Source organism: Poecile atricapillus, chromosome 2, assembly GCF_030490865.1.
Source record: "Poecile atricapillus isolate bPoeAtr1 chromosome 2, bPoeAtr1.hap1, whole genome shotgun sequence".
NCBI lineage: Eukaryota > Metazoa > Chordata > Aves > Passeriformes > Paridae > Poecile > Poecile atricapillus.
The window spans coordinates 111662458-111676818 of NC_081250.1; positions in this window are offsets into that span (position 1 = coordinate 111662458).

Here is a 14361-nt window from a genome sequence, read left to right on the forward strand (position 1 = left end):
TCATCTTCACTGTACAAGAGGATGAACAGCTCCCAGCAGGTGAAGGTGAGAGCTGCACTGCCTGTGTCCTCATGCCAGTGCTGCTGACCATTCCTTGCCAGACATGATACCCAACTATATCCCAAGAGCTGCCTTTTTCTTGCCTCAGAAATCCAGCACCTGTTCTTCTTTTGTGAGATCCTACTGCTGTGAGGGTTCCGATTTTTCTGCACAGTGACCACCAAACCTTCTGGCCTTGGTTTTGTGCCTTCAGAGCGTGCAGATGCTGCAGTGCAAGTCAGGGTCCCACCATGCCAAACACAGGCAGGCGTCTCCTCCTCCAGAGATGGGATGCTCCAGGAAAAACACATGAAGGAAGTATAAAAAGTTGAGGTGATGGAGATGTTCACCTGCTAACATCAGCAGACATAAGTGGTTGTCCTCAGTCCAAATTTACCTCTTAGATGCCAAGAGACAGTGGCTCTTTGAAGTGTCAACGAGGTGTTCTTGCCCATCAAGCCTTGTCTGATTGAAGCAGCACTAGTGCAGCTCCCCTGATCCAGACAGAACTTTTCTCAAAGGATGCAGTAGTAATGAAATTTTTTTTCTTCATGGCTCATGAATGCATTTCAACACCATTTAGCAATACCATAGATGTAACTCCAGGAAAACTTATTTTCAATATACTATTCTATATGTCTATAGAGCTATTCAAGCTTGCTCCAGAATTTCTGGTCTGACATCCAGCAAGTTCAGCCCAACCCAGCAGTTCCCCTCATCTAATTTCCCACAGAGAAATGTGGACATGTCTTTAGCTGCATAAACCTAATTATGCTCCCAGAGCCCCAAAACTGACAACTAAATTACTGTTACAGAGTACTTGCAGAACAAAGCTTAACCAGAAGTGTCGCAGCATGATTTGTTGGACCAACAGTCTGAAAAGAAAGATTGTTATGCAAATCTAATTTGGAAATCATTAGCAAGAGCAATGCCATGGAACAGAATCCTTTTATTTTTTAAAGGGATTCCACCTTATTATAACCACATTCAGTTTCTGGATACATTAGCATAAATGAACTGCAGGAATATGAAGTATTTTTTGTATGGTAGATGGGCTTTTGAAGCTGAAGTTTCATTCATATATTGCAGTCCTAAAAGTGGCCTTAAATATTCTTAAAAATCCAGCCTCTATGGTAAGTGTGATTTCTTTTCCTTGTAAAGCTGCAAAATTGTTGTTCAGGGAACACTTGTTTTCAGCCGAGTTGGAAGTGTTCATAAATTAACTCATACTGAAAATTAAAGGTACCCAGGCTGGTCCCAGTCCATACTTTGCTCCATCCAATGCCTTTCTTCCTGTATTTTCTGCCTGCCATAAACGTACAATCCATGAAGATCTGCTGCTACACAGGGGTGATACAACATAATCCTGGAAGAAATAATCTCTGCATAATTGAGACTTCATTTGCATGTCTATCTTTCATGGTTACAAGAACCTATATACATTCCAACAACAGAAGAGTCTTGGAAACCAGGGCAAGGACGTGTAGGAAGATAAAGTCTTCTTTGTATGTTTTATCTATCCATAGGGGTCAAGGTTTCTGTCTTAGTTGCAAGTAAAACTCTTTACTGACATTATTTATACTTGTTTACATGTGGCATAGCAAGGCTTGGAAAAATAAATTAACATGGGCCCAGTCCTGATAGAAGAATATTGGTCTAATCCATTACCCAGTCACATAAAACACAAAGATCTTATTTTCGAAAGCATAAAATCAAGGCCAATATTCTGGTCTGTTGGGTTCCAGGATGTGGAGAATTTCTCATCTTTTCCTTACATTTCTAAAGAATCTAGGAAGTAACATCCAACAGATATGAAACAGGAAAAGGAGTAGTTGATTCTTACATACTACAAACCTGTAGAGAAGAAAATCAGAGAGTAAATGCAAAACCCATTCAAATAATTATAGAAAATGCAGAGAAACAGGAATGTGTATGTAATTTTTTTACAGTAATCATCAGCACATCTGTCTTCTTAAAAACATCCACTGTATCTCCAGTAACAGCTGTATCCTGGCTTTTTCAGGTAGAAAAACAGAAATTAAATAAATAAAATTTTTTAGAAAGTAAAATGCAGTGAAGTAAAATCAAAATCCTGGGGTTTATTTATTGCAGATAAGAACTTTCCCAAAGAAAATAATTGTAGGAATTAAAGAGTTATGCCACTTTTTTCACGACAAAAAAAAAAAAAAAAAACAAGCACAGATTTTTGGCATGACACCACACTTCAAATTTTCAACAGCCCTTTTCACTGCATGTAGAGACAATAATCCTGGTGTGATGTGAGCCAAGCCACTGGCATGCAGCTCGATTTTCAGCCAGCCTTTCCTTCCACACTGCAGCTCCAGCTACTGCACAGCTTGCTGTGAAATCTTGGTCCTGTGACTCGTTCTGCATCCCTCCAGGTCTTCAGTAGAACTAATGGGCAGTGGGGAATGAGACCAGGAAAGAATAAAATCCCTCTGGAATTATTCTCCCTGAGTTTTTTAGGGGCAAATAGTTAATTAGGACTTCAGGGATATTTAATGCCTTGTCCTTAAGCATAAAGTCATACCTAAAACCCCACCGTTGGCTTATACTTTCAATTTATAACCAAAAAGCATAATTTTTGCTGCCATTGCTGCATTTTCTCTCCTCCTTCACTCTCTCAACCTAAAAATTTTTGGTTTTTTCTTTTCCAGGTCCTATCCCTGCGCCATGATGAGCTTCTCCAGGCCTTGGTCATCCACATGACCGGCATTTTGTCCAGGTTTGTCTCACTGGTGGGACACAGTTGGGTCAGAGCCACCTTCTCCTGCCCCAGGGACAGCAACCCTGGTCTTCCAGCAGCCAGGAGGCCTGATGTGCTGATCTCCATGTGCTGCCTTTGGCTTGAGGATAAATATCTGCCTGGAGAGCGCTTCCATGAACACTGCAGGAGGATGCTCTCCACCCTGGCTCTAGGAAACCTGGTGCTGAGTCACAGCTTTCCTCTCCCTGCCTTCTCCGACACACAGTGTACCTTAAGGCTGAAGTTCAGTGAGATTCACAAGTCGTAATCTGTGACCTCCAAAAGAGAGAAGAGGAATTGCTTTTCCCAATTCCCTTTAGCTCTTACTGTAGTTCAGCAAAGGCCCTTATTTTTATGGCTTTGAGTATTTTCTTCCTCAAGAGTGTCTTTGTTTTCTGCATGAGATATTTACCTCTTGTCTAACCTCAAGAATTCAGGTGTCTGGAAATTTGGAGAAATTACAACTTCAGAGAAGCCTCAAGACTAAACAATGAAGTAGGAGAGGAGCTTCCAGGCAGCCTGTAAATTCCTGGGGCAGAGACTGTAAACTTGTCCAAGTTCATTTGTTTATTTTCTCAAATACCTGCTTTAATGCAATGGTAAATTAACATTTTATGGTGCCATTGTGTAGGTTTGTAGCCCACAGCTCTTATTATCACCTGTGTCAGCCAAGGTTCCCAGCTAATCCGCACCTGCAAATGCAAAGGAGGACTGTTCTGAGGTCGCAGGGAAAAAAACTGGGAGACAGTTTTTGCTTTTTCAAATAATTTGAGCTTTTAAAATGCACAAGAAGGAATGATTACAAAGATCCACAGCACCTCTTTAAAACCCTTGCTATGAGTGGTCACCATTAACATCTATTTGAATGACACAGGTGCTAACTCTGTTCAATTTTGCACACTCATTTTAGCACGAAAAAATAATAGAGGGTGGTTATTGTTATTACTATTGTTGTTGTTATTGTTATTGCTGCTATTATTATTTTTCTTTTTATTAATAATAATATTAATGTTGTTGCTATTATATTTTATTTTATGGATTTGAAATTTATTCAGATGAAAACCAGTGGAAAGAGAAAATTCCTTTTTCAGGGAGATACTAGCAGCACACACACACATGCTGAAGGAGGTACCATTAATGCATTCCAACGTGAGAGCTTTACAATTACTTTATATACTAAATATTTTAATAAACTCTATTTGAATGCGTACAATCAGTCTAAAACTTCATAGATGTCAAACTCAGGCAGGGTACAAGTGCACACACATGGCTGGGGAGATGGCAGGGGGGACACTTGTGTGACTTCTGCATTTCAGATTTATTTCAGCTTTAAAGAGAAAACTCTAATTAGCAAAATCGAGTTGCTGTCAAATATGTTCTTTTCTGTTGGTTTCTATTTATAATTCCCACAGGACAGAAATTAAGCTGAACCACAAATTGCGAAATACAAAAATCAGAATACATTAATTCTACCAGCTCTGCCTGCTCCCCTGAAGAGCTCCTGTGAGAAGGCAGAGCAGGTGTGTCCTCTCTCTGCACCTCCATCCATCCTCTGGCTTTCAATTCCTTGGAAGGCAGGGTGGGAGCTGTACATGTGCAGTGCACCATGACCCAGAGCAATGTTGTTGTAAAGGTTTTCCAGTTCATGTGGGCTGTCCAAGTCAAGCAAATGCCTAACTGATCAGTTCTGTGAATACACTGCTGCTGGGGAGGGGGATCTGGGAGTCTGGGCAGTGCTGGGGGCTGTTGACAGGCGGGAGGTGACATGTTGACAGCATTATTCCCATCTGTTAATAGCTGTACAGACCTGGTAAAGCTGTTGCAGGACACTTGCTAAACCTGCTTATTTTGTTTGTGCATCTACCAAGACTTTCAGAGTTACTTTATCCACTGTTCTGGAATAACAAACCAATTGGTGAGTAAGCGACTAGAACTGTAAGTTATGCATAAGTGAAGGGTTTCACCTCTGCCACAGCTCCTCTGCAGAGGAGGTAATGTGCTGCTGTCATGCTTTGCAAAGCTCAGCCAGAGATCACAGAGATCAGTTCCCTGGCCAGCTATGCCATCCTCTTACTTACTCAGCAAAACTGCTTTTATAAGTCTGCCCTGGTCACATTTCTCCTAGCTTAGCTCATAAAGAAACCCAAATAAATCTCCCTTGAATCCAAATTCCCAGGTTTTAGAAACTGGTTCAGTCAGCAATAGCTGTGCTCTTCTCTGCTGGGAGCATGCTTGAATTAATCCACTTGCCTTCTGGCTCTGCTTGTACACTCAGAAACCAGAATAACCCCAAAAGCTAAACCCTCAACAATGTAATCTCATTGCACCTTCCACTTAGTCCTTTAGCACAGACATTCCTCATCCTTTGTCCCATGCAATGCCTTTGCATGATGCTTGATAGAAGAAATGTCTGTAAAACACATTGGTGAACTAAGGACTGTGACCCCCATACCTCCACAAAGCAATAAAAAGGCTTATTAATAACAAACTTGATTGATGGGATGGGATGGCAGTGTTAGGAAAATTTCTCAATTTTTAGTTGATTAAGAGTTCTAAGAATCACAGATCATACTGTGCTCACTGGGGCTTAGCCAAAGAGTGAGACCAAGATGGTGACATCTCTACCACAAAAAATTGATTTCAGTAGTACTTAGGTCATACTTTGGACCAAATGTGGAAAGGATCAAAATTTTCTAGTAATAGATGCAAATGCATGGGGTATTCAGGGACACCAAAATTATCAAGTGTTATCACCATACCATGAAACCAGGTTTGTGTCTCACTTTGCGTGGTCCTTCCCTACAGTGGTCATGATAGACTTTTCTAATATAAAACTAATTTAAGTCCACCCTTACACTTTATCACACAGATTATTAAATTCTTCATTTATTCATGGGGTCCAGTGCCTCTGCCTTAGGGTACCTACACTGGGCATGCACCAAACCTATTGTGAAATCCCTCCCTTTGCCCCCACAGACCGGGAGTGCTCGGTGAGTAAGGCTACCAGAAAATCCTTCAGGGCCCTCATCAAACTGAATTCAGCCAAACAGCCCCAAACCCTGGTGTCTCTGTTCTCTCTAAGGCTCTTGAGACAGATTCCCAGGGTATTTTTAGCTTGGGTGGTGTGGTTGCACTGTGTCTACTAATCGTTTGTTGCCATCTCAGATCCTGTTTCCCCAAAATAAGGAGCAACAGGTAAAGTTGAAGCAAAAGGCAGCCGTTTGATTTTGACTATTTTAGGGGTTAGTTATTTGCTCAGCCAGACTACAATTTTAGCTATTCAAAGCAGCAGTTTCTGTATTTCTTGCTGAATTACAGCAGGAATGGTTTAGTCATTTGTATGCTTTGAACAGTGATTTTTATCGTGCGAGAGCACCGTACTCCATGTTGCATCAGCTGCTGTTACTGCTATTTTAAGGTTTCGTTCCCCTGAGGTCTCATGAGGGAGCCTGGTTACCACCTGCACCCCATGATTACAAGTCCTAGGAGATGCCCTCAACCCAAATCTCTTGCCCTGTGTTTTCCAGCTTTGCTCTCTTGATGAAGCTCTATTTATTTCACCCTTTGCACTCAGTCGTCTCTCTGCTGGGGTGACTTGGAAGCAGAAAGGTCAGTTTTGTACAAACAAAAGTAATTAATTAGATCAGTCTCTTGAGGCCTGTTTGGAAGGGAAGAATACCTCCTGGTACTAATCTGTTTCTGTAATATAAGTGATGTATTTATGGCTCCTCAGGTGCTGTTTGTACTCTTTTCACACCTCTGAAAAGGGAATGTACAGTGCAGCAAACAGTCCAGATTCAGCTGTGAGCTCCTGCTACATCATTAACCTTGGAATGAGGCCTAAATTCTCATCCTTCCCTATCTTCTCTAATTAATGTTCTAATTTTTGTATAGAAGTCCATCAATGCCAAGTAAAATTCCATATCATGGAGCCATTCAGGCTAATACATCATAAAACTACTGCCACATCCACAGGTCTTTTTAGATCCTCCCTCTCAGATCTTTCTTGTAGCAGCAAGGTACAGTTCCTGTAGAATACTGCCAGAATTTCAATTTCTACTGGTTTCTGACTGTGCCTTTACATTCCAGTCATTCCCCTTCTCCTGCTTTCAGCCTTTTGCTTAGCAAATGTACTTGGCTTTGAACACTCAATGTGCAAACTAAACATTGTATGGCAGGAGCACACAGATAATTTTTATAGATGATGACTTGCACCTATTTTTAAAAACATTAGTACATAAATGTTAAGACTAACATAATTTTTGACTATAATAAATTATTTCACTTAAAGAGAACACTTGGATTCTGGGAAAATGTTCACATTTTAACTCCTTGGTAGCTGTTCTGATCTATCATAGCTCCATGTCTACTGAGCATATTAAATGATAAACACTTACTTATAATATGTGGTTCATCAAGTTCAAAATCCTACAGCGGGTGGGACATCCAATAATACTGCAGAGCTTTGGTGTCCACCAATTCCCAGCACACCAACAAAATTCAAATTCAGTTTTACATCTACAAGAAAACTGTCATGCAGCTACACTGACACAGACACCCTGGTCTCTGGCTGACTGAGCCTCACACAAAGTCTGTCTCTGTCTCCTGCTTCAGAGAGAACAGAAGAGGTCGATATCAGTACCTCAAACGACTGTCAATTTATGGTGGGCGAGATCCATCAGATAAAATGATTAAGAGATCAGCTTTCCAAACCATGGCCCCAGTGCCCAACAAAGATGCAGAGTGGAAGCACTGGTATGAATGCATCTGTCAGGATGTATTAGCTCTGAGAAATCGTTACCCACCCTAGGGAGGAAAATTAGCAAAGAAAACCCCCAACATTAGTGTGAACCGTGTGTAAATGGGGCATCCAACAAGGAGGAGAGGGAAACAAAGCACAGCTTTTCCTTATTGCTGGGCAGGCATTAACTTTCTGCATCTATACCTGATGAAAAAATGAGCAGATCTGAGAGAATAAAGTCCAGGAATAATGGGAATTTAAAGGCTCCTTTCTGGCCTCCCTAGCCTGCCTTTTGTGAGAAGTGGGTTTGACAAGACTGGGAGGTTTCTTCTTCCCCTTTTTATTGCTGATGTCATGTTCCCTGAGTGCTGACAACTTCACACTCAAGTGATGCAAGAAACACTAATAATTCATAAACTAAAAAGGGGGTTCCTTCTTTTGGGTGTTTTTTGTTCTTCCTGTTGTCATTACAAGTTTAGTTACCTATTAAAAGCACTTCTCACACCAGAGGCTGCCTCTGGGGAGGCTAGAATGTCTTTAAATGAATAGATCTATAGATATCTATTAAGATATAGGTATAGATTAGTCTTCAGGAATTTTGTTACATCTGAGCTAATCCTTGGTACTTGTTGCATGGTGTGCTCGACACAGGTGCACATGATAATCAGCACAAAGTTGTCTGGGGACAGGGATGTGAGAGGAGGATGGCTTCACTCTGAGAGTCTAGGTTTGGTAATATTCTGAGCTCGTAGGAGGTGTAAAGTTTTTCTTAAAAAGGATGGAATTTTTGGTACATGAAGCTGTCAGACAAATGTATATCTTGTTCTGAAATATCTTGTTAATGTAATTTTCTTTTTCTGTATTTTAAAAACAACAACAAGAAAAAAGTGTGCTGGTTTTGGAATGGTTTGGGGTTTTTTTGTTTTTTTTTTCAAGGTCTACATTAGAATATAAACAGTAAGGAAAAATCTATCTGGGTCCCATGGTACAAAGGAGAACTCCTTCTACTTGTTGGTACACAGACACAGGGGATGGAAATAAGCAAGAAGAGGAAATTCTTAGAAGCCAAAACTTTCCTTTTCCACCCCACTCATGTACCAGAAGAAAGACAGAAGAAAGGTGTACCTGAGAAAGCAAAGCATTCAAGAAAAACCTGGGGAAAACATCCTGAGGAAAATCTTAGCACTGCTGAATGAGTTTTGTTAGCGAGTTGCATAAGATGCGGCTTTTTCCAGCTTGCCCCAAGATGCACTGCTGGTTCTGCTGCTGGTCACTGGGTACCCAGGCACCCAACTGGTCAGGAGGAGTGGCCCAGGACACAGGGACTGCATAGGTGTTTACCTCTGCTTGTCACATACCTGCAAACAGTTATCACAAACACTAGCATAGCTCATCCTCTTTGCTTACTCTCCCTTCCACTACTAACTTACCCAAGATCCTCTAAGATACTTACATTTTTCAATATTTTTCAGAATCTCAGCCATATCAATGTAGTCTACAGCCCTGGCAACACTGACCCACAGACATAGTCCCACAGGACTGAAAAGATGTATCAAGCAAAAGTTAAAAACATTTGGACAGGCAAGGGTTATTCCTGTTTGCTCCAAGTTTCCTGGGTGGCACTGGGTATGTCACCAAATTTCCATGTACATCAACTGCCCATGGCATTTTGCTTCATTTTCTCTTTTTACAACAATTCAAGTATAATTAATGCAATCTAAAGGGTCTCTGACATCTTTCTTTTCCTCCTTCCCTCTTTTAATCTTAAATCTGTCAACTGTCTTACACTTTATGCCATAGTGCTTAAATTAGGTTTTGAAAACAAAGTCTATGTGATTTTTACACATCATTACTCTGACCTCTGCACACTTTTAGAAGTGATTCTGCATTCTGCAACATAAATACAGCTACACGTGTCTAGCAGGGATATTTACGGAAGATTCTCAGACCAAAATTGTGGCTAATATAAAAGATCCCCACATGCATGCATGCACGGTACACAGGTTGAACTGAGTGAAATCTGGGCTTGAGTCACAATTTGTAATTCACAATTCAAATGTGAATTTGGGAGATTTTGATCAGAAGGCCAGACTGTCCAGCTGCCCTCCACATCCCATTGGTAGCAAAGGAGAGAAGTTCACAGTACTCTGAATACAGTCACATGCTAAGATATAACCTGGAGCATCTTTCCTTCAGAAACTAGGGATGGCTCTGCTGCTTTTATTTATAGTTCATGCAAAATTCCCAGACAACAATAGCTCTGCAAGTGTAAGGGAGTCAGTGGAAGTGCTCAGAATAAAAGCAACTCAGAAATAGGCCTGGCATCGCTTCCTTTGGCCTCGGAGAGCTCCTCTGGTAATTTTCTGAGAATGAGTAATGCTGGGCATGGGATCTCTCATTCATCAGCGAGGCTGTGCTGACTGTGAAAACTCAGAACCGTAAGTTAATCTGAAGCACACAGCAAACTGAATAAACCCACAGCAGTAGTGGTAGATACCGTGAGAACATAAAGTGAGATTTCGAAGCAACAGAGAAAAGTTCAGAGCGAGGTGACTCAGTGGCTGAGCATTTACCTTGGCCCAACATGCAAGTCTGTAAATAATAGAGTGTATTAATACACTGGCATACTTTCAGCCATTGCTGTTTCAGTGAAAAGCAGTTCTGTCCTGACAGATATCCACGTGTTTGCAAAGGCCAAATGCCACGGGGTGACATCAGCCCCAGGGTCTCTCTGGACCTGGTTGACTGAAGGCAGAGGAGAATCTGCCACTGGCTTCCAGAAATGTTAGCTCAAGACCTATGGGCATGTGGAACAGAAAACAACAAGCATCTGTCACCTCAAAGGCAGGGAGCTGGCAGAAGTGTCAAACAGATTTCATTAGCTGTGTACAGTCAGGTGTCACATTAGCCCAAACTGCTGTGGTTTAAAAAGATTTGGTTTAAAAAGCATGCCTTTGGGTGTTCCTGCAGCATCCTGGGCCTTAAAATGTGCACTATTTTATGCCTGTTTTTCAGTGGATTTCTTTCACTGCAGTATTTTTAGCTCTTTACTCTCTCCCACTGAATTGTATATCAAGAGGAACTGATATCTCACTGCCCAAAAATGCAAATCAGGGGGGTGTCTGGTCTTGTAGCTGCAGAGTGGCTGCAAGGTAACACATGGGACCATCCCAGTGCCGTAGGCACATCCACGGACAAGCTGGCATGCTGTGTCCTGTTGACAGACTCTCCTGATCCTTGGAGGGAGGGGGAAGAACACAACTCAGAAATGAAGAGAATAAGGCTACCTTTTAGCCCTTTGGTTTCTACATGACTTTTGTTGTGCAGGAACATGAAAACAAAAGGAAGGATCAGCCCAAGGGTGAGATCTTTGGACCAAATTCACCCTGACACAAAGAGGAGCAGCTTCCTTCAGGAGCTGTACCCGCCTACTCATTGTCTGTAGGCTTCCCATCCCATCCCTTCCCATCCAGTATCTGTTCACAGTTTTTGCAGTGTGCTGCTTTTCTGCTCTCTTGGCATCACTTTCAGGATCAGGAAACAAGAAATCTTCTGATTTTTGGTAAAAAAAAAAGGCAAAATGAGCAAATGTATTCCTGCAAGTCACAGGAAGGAGTGGAGGTGGAATCGCTTTGCTTTCCCCGTTGCCCTCTGGCCAGCACCACTTGGGCTCAGCAGCCCCAGTGCCAAGGCTGGTGGGTCCAAGGGCACAGGCAGTGCCTTGGGCGCAGGGGTGGCAGCCACGGGCACAGCAGGGCAGGAGTGTGGCTGTGCTGCCAGGTCAGTGGCAGGGATGCTGCTTCTGATTTACGGCTTCTGCCAATGCCCGGTGTGGCCCAGGGACAGCACAGAAATAGGCTGTGCAGGCAAGGCTGGCTTTCTGCAGCAGCAGCAGGAGTGGGGCTGTGGAGACACAGCTTCCTACGGTTTGTCACGCTGCTTTCAATTAGAAGTCTGTCAGGAAAATAGTCATAGATACCAAATCCCAGTAAAAAATCTGCAAGCATATGTAGGTGCTAAAATAGAGTGTAGCATGCAAAATGAAAATCCCTGGAGATGGCTTAGCAGTCTCAAAGGGAACAAATATTGTCCTTGTAAAATATTGCACAGGAATACCTTGTGCTACTCATAATGAAGAATTTATGATAAATATTTGACCTCTTTTCTCTCCATGATTTTTCAACAATCGGGCTCAATTCTTTATGATTTCCCATCTTAAAGTAGTCCAGAAATGTTTTATATTAACACATTTTGGCCTAGGCATGCTCTTGCATGCTGTATGGCTTTAGTCTGGCGTGTTTGCTTGCCCTGATTTGATCCATGTTCCCTCATTGCTCATCTAAACAACAGAAGTTATTTTTCTTCCATACTAGACCGGTGAGCCTGCACAGATGGGGAAATCATTTGTTATTACTTTGCTGAGAGCATACAAGTGACCACGTAAGAGATCCACGTTTCAGATAAGAAGGAATGCATTTATTTCCCCAACATGTTTTTATGCTGTTAAAGACTCAAGGAAATCAAAGCACTCCCTGTATTTAATTAATTCTCACAGAATTCCAGTATTCTACTAGCCATATGTTACAAGTGAAAAACACGGAAGAAGGAACTGAAGACGCATTTTGCTACGAGGTCTTCTTCAGCAGTGATGCTACTCTTCATTTTTCCAAAATGTCATCTTTTGATAATGAGTGAAAGAACACAATCATCAAGCAGGAATTTTTATTTTTCTGTTTCTGTAGTCAAATCTCCGCAGTAAGATCTTAAGGTAAAAGAAGCAATGAACTCTTCACTTGTTGAATGGATCCAGTGCTTATCCCACCTGATTTTCTGGAGAAAAAAATTATGTCAGTCTGTGTGTCTGCCCATCTCTGTTTGTGCTGGCTGACACATGCTCTTCATTTTCACTTTCTCCAGAAGTAATTTCTTTGCTCATATTTCGCTAATTGAGTATGTTCTATAGATCAATTTTCATTACACTGCACTTCTGCCTCACTGCTTATGAGGAACAAGCCATGAACTGTAGACCATATCTCATCCTGGCCAGGGGAGATAATCAAAGAGATGGTTAAGTCTGGATCCTATACAGTGTGATAATATAAAGCAATCATCTTTTTTTTTTTTCCTCTCTCCCTTTTCTGACCCCTGTGAATATGACTTATTAATCAGAACTTCAAATGAAAGAGGAGGGGAAAAATAAAACTCTATACAGTACCATATTGTGGCTCAAATCAACAACATTGTGATCCAAGTAATTCTCTCTTGGATTCAAAACTGCAGTAGAACAAATCACATTCCTAATATTTTAATTAGATTTTTTTAATCAGAGTCATTTGAAGTTAACTTGATCATATAAAACCAGAAATGTGACGCTTAGCAGAGGTAGGTCCTGAACAATTTGTAACAAACTGCCAAGAATCTTCAGTTGATTCTTGCTATTTTTGAAGGAAAATATGTGTGGAGAAAGGACTTATGTTTTATAATGTTACCAGAGACTTATCTAAAATCAGAAATTGCACCAAAACAATAATGCAATCCATTGTGTAGTTCAAAATTATCAGAAAACAGCTGTGAATATGTTTATTGTTGACGCTCTATTTTGGACTCCTCTGGCATACAGAAGTTCTGATTTACTAAGCATTATAGCCCTGTTACTCATTAATCCCAAGTCTCTGAAAAATCACTGTATTGATCTGATATCCATAAGATATAAGTTCTTTTTACTCAGATCTGGGAACAGAACATAGAGGATTCAAAGTTTAAAAGTCCCGAGTACTAAAATATCCCATCTTTTTTCTCTTGCTGAAAATTAATGTAAGATCACAAGAACAGATACACTGGATCAGATTCAAGGTCCAGCTAGTTCAGGATCCTGTCTCTGGCAGCAACAAGTATTACCTACTTTGGGTAGAACATAAAAATAGGCAGTAATAAAGAAACATTCTCTTAATATAATTAGCAGCCTTTTTTGACTGTAGCTGCAGCGACAGCATCTTGGTGTTCCGCTGCCCATGTGGGTATTTCTTTCATTAATGTATTTAATCACTTTTAACCCTTCTAGGCCTTTTAGATCTGTAACATCCCATGGCATTGAGATCCACAGCCTAGATACCTGTTGTGCACAGAACATTTGCTCCTGCATCACTTCCCAGTCTGCCATCTAAATCTGTGTGCTTTACCCCAAATTCTTTTATTATGGGAAAAACAAACAATTACTCCCAAATTATTTTTTCAGGTCTGCTCAGGACTTAATAGAAGTCTTTATCATATTACCTCACTTGCCCTTTCGCCTGGCTGTAGAGAGTCTATTTGTCACTCCTTGAGCAGAAGCAGTGCCACATTTTTGGTCTGGCTGGTTTCTTCTCTGTGTAGCTTTTCTTCTGTCATTATATATTTTTAACAGGGAGTGGGAGAGAGAAACTAGATCCAGATGCTCTATGAATTTATATACATTACGGCACAATGATAAGTAGCATAAGAATGTTGTGCACAATAAGATCAAAGAATGCTTTGGGCTGGAAGGGACTTTAAAGACCTTCTAGTTCCAACCACCCCTGACACAGGCAGGGATATTTTCCCCTAGACTAGGCATTACACCTGTTTCAGAAAATTCAAGTTTTATGGAAATGATGGAAATATTACGCACTCCAGCCTGACATATCAGTTTAGGCCATGATGTGGCCCAGCTAGGGTTTCAGGCTCAAATTTTGCCTTCAACTCCTCAAACACTGGTAAAATTTTCAAGCTTCTACTTGAATTATTTCTAGTTCTGCCTTGGTATAGATAATTTCAAACGTAAGAACTAGGAAAAAAG